We start from the raw sequence: 2,879 nt of genomic DNA on the forward strand, positions 1-2,879 counted from the left end.
TTTCACCATGTTGACCAGGATGGTCTCGATCTCCTGACCTCGTGATCCACCCACCTCGGCCTCCCAAAGTGCTGGGATTACAGGCTTGAGCCACCGTGCCTGGACTTGTTTTTGTTTTTAATTATCATTATGTTTTTGAGACAGTCTTGCTCTGTTGCCCAGGCTGGAGTGCAGTGGCACAATCTTGGCTCACTTCAACCTCTGCCTTCTGGGTTTAAGCAGTTCTCCTGCCTCAGCCTCCTGAATAGCTGGGATTACAGGCACCTGCCACCATGCCTGGCTTAAGTTTTTGTATTTTCAGTAGAGACAGGGTTTCACCATGTTGGCCAGGCTGGTCTTGAACTCCTGACCTCCCAAAGTGCTGGGATTACAGGCATGAGCCACCTCGCCTGGCCCCGGCTAATTTTCTTTAAAATTTTTGGTAGAGACAAGGTCTCACTCTGTTGCTCAGGACAGTCTTGAATTCCTGGGCTGAAACAATCTTCTTGCCTCAGCCTCCCAAAGTGGTGGGATTACATGTGTGAGCCACTGCACCACTCGGCTTTTTTATTTTTTATTTTTTTTCCTTTTTTTTTAGACAGAGCCTTGCTCTGTTGCCCAGGCTGGAGTGCAGTGGCACGATCTCGGCTCACTGCAACCTCTGCCTCCTGGGTTCAAGTGATTCTCCTGCCTCAGCCTCCTGAGTAGCTGGGATTACAGGCGCGAGTCACTATGCCCAGCTAAGTAAATATGGGGTTTCGCTGTGTTAGCCAGGATGGTCTCGATATCCTGACCTTGTGATCTGCCCACCTCAGCATCCCAAAGTGCTGGGATTATAGGCGTGAGCCATGGCGCCTAGGGTAAATTTTGTATTTTTAGTAGAAACAGGGTCTCACCATGTTGGCCAGGCTGTTCTGGAGCTCCCCACCTCAGGTAATCTGCCCACCTCAGCCTCCCAGAGTGATTACAGGCATGAGCTACTGTGCTGGGCCTGTTTTGTTTTGTTTTGACTTTTAACTAGTTTTAGCCTTATGGAAGAGTTGCAAAGATAGTACAGACATTTCTTAAATATCCATCTTCCAGGTTCCCCAGATGCTAGAATGTTGTATTGCTTTGGCTCATTTGTTAAAGCTAAGACATTGGCCGGGCACAGTGGCTCATGCCTGTAATCCAAGCACTTTGGGAGGCCGAGGCAGTTGGATCATGAGGTCAGGAGTTCAGGATCAACCTGACCAATACGGTGAAACCCTGTCTTTACTAAAAATAAAAAATTAGCCAGGCGTGGTGGTGCAAGCCTGTAGTCCCAGCTATTTGGGAGGCTGAGGCAGGAGAATCGCTTGAGCCCAAGAGGCGGAGGTTGCAGTGAGCTGAGATCACACCACTGCCCTCCAGCCTGGGCGACAAAGCAAGACTCCATCCCAAAAAAAAACAACAAAAAACCTGAGACATCGGGGTGGCACAATACTTTTGACAACATGGCAGATTTCACTGGGATTTTGTTTCCACTATGTTAGCGATCTGGGATACTTTGTTGCATTTGGTTGTCATGCCTCCTTAGTCTTCTGCAATCTGTGATAGTTTGTTACTTTTTCCTTGTCTTTCATGATCTGGAAACTTAAAGATTACTAGTCAGTTGTTTTGTAGACTGTCTCTCCATTTGCGTTCCTCTGATCTTCTATCTTGTTTAGATTGAGGTTATAGTTTTGTGGGGTGGAGGTAGAGAGAATGCCACAGAGCGGCATTGCTGCTCTCATTACATCATCCTGGGGGTGTGTGATGTCCATATGCCATGTCACTGGTGATGTTAACATTTTTTTCTTGAGACGAAGTCTCACGCTGTCACCCAGGCTGGAGTGCAGTGACACAATCGCAGCTCACTGTAGCCTTGACCTCCCAGGCTCAAACAGATCCTCCCACCCCAGACTCCCAAGTAGCTGGGACTATAGCTGTGAGTCACCACACCCAGCTAATTTAAACCTTTTTTAAATTTTATTTTGAGATGGAGTTTCACTCTTGTTTCCCAGGCCGGAGTGCAATGGTGCGATCTCAGGTCACTGCAACCTCTGCATCCCGGGTACAAGTGACTCTCCTGCCTCAGCCTCCTGAGTAGCTGGGATTACAGGCACTCACCACCACACCCAGCTATTTTAGTAGAGACGGGGTTTCACCATGTTGGCCAGGCTGGTCTTGAACTCCTGGCCTCAAGTGATCTGCCCGCCTCTGCCTTCCAAAGTGCTGGGATTACAGGCATCAGCCACTGCACCCGACCCATGTCTTTTCCTTATAAATTGCCCTGTCTTAGTCATTCCTTTCTTTCTTCTTTTTTTATATTCAGTCTTCGTAGAGACTGTCAAAAATTGCCAATGCCGACTATATTGCAAGCCATCATGGTGGGGTATCGGGAAAAGTTTTCAATTAGCAATAATCGCGCCTCGGATAAACCTCATTGGCTACGATACTGCCACCGTGCAAAGCTCAGGTATTCCATTCTAGCAATGAGAAATGGAAGTTAGCACAGAAAGCTAGCAGAGGGGTCATTGCTGTAAAGATACCTCAAGATGTGGAAGCAGCTTTAGAACTGGGTAATGGGCAGAGGTGAGAAGAGTTAGAAGGGCCGATAAGAAGGTAAGAACATGAGGGATGGGCTGGGCGCGGTGGCTCAAGCCTGTAATCCCAGCACTGTGGGAGGCCGAGGCGGGTGGATCACGAGCTCAAGAGATCGAGACCATCCTGGTCAACATGGTAAAACCCCGTCTCTACTAAAAATACAAAAAAAAATTAGCTGGGCATGGTGGTGCGTGCCTGCAATCGCAGCTACTCAGGAGGCTGAGGCAGGAGAATTGCCTGAACCCAGGAGGCGGAGGTTGCGATGAGCCAAGATCGCGCCATTGCACTCCAGC

General features: G+C 48.7%; 1 non-coding gene across 1 annotated transcript; it reads right to left on the reverse strand.

The window, feature by feature from the left end:
• Window positions 1-2,314: 2,314 nt before the first annotated feature.
• LOC119467214 lies at window positions 2,315-2,455 on the reverse strand. Its single transcript, XR_005195751.1, has one exon. It is a non-coding gene; the product is annotated as a U4 spliceosomal RNA (small nuclear RNA).
• Between the last annotated feature and the right edge of the window lie 424 nt (window positions 2,456-2,879).

Source organism: Cebus imitator, unplaced genomic scaffold (genome assembly GCF_001604975.1).
Source record: "Cebus imitator isolate Cc_AM_T3 unplaced genomic scaffold, Cebus_imitator-1.0 Scaffold266, whole genome shotgun sequence".
Lineage (NCBI taxonomy): Eukaryota > Metazoa > Chordata > Mammalia > Primates > Cebidae > Cebus > Cebus imitator.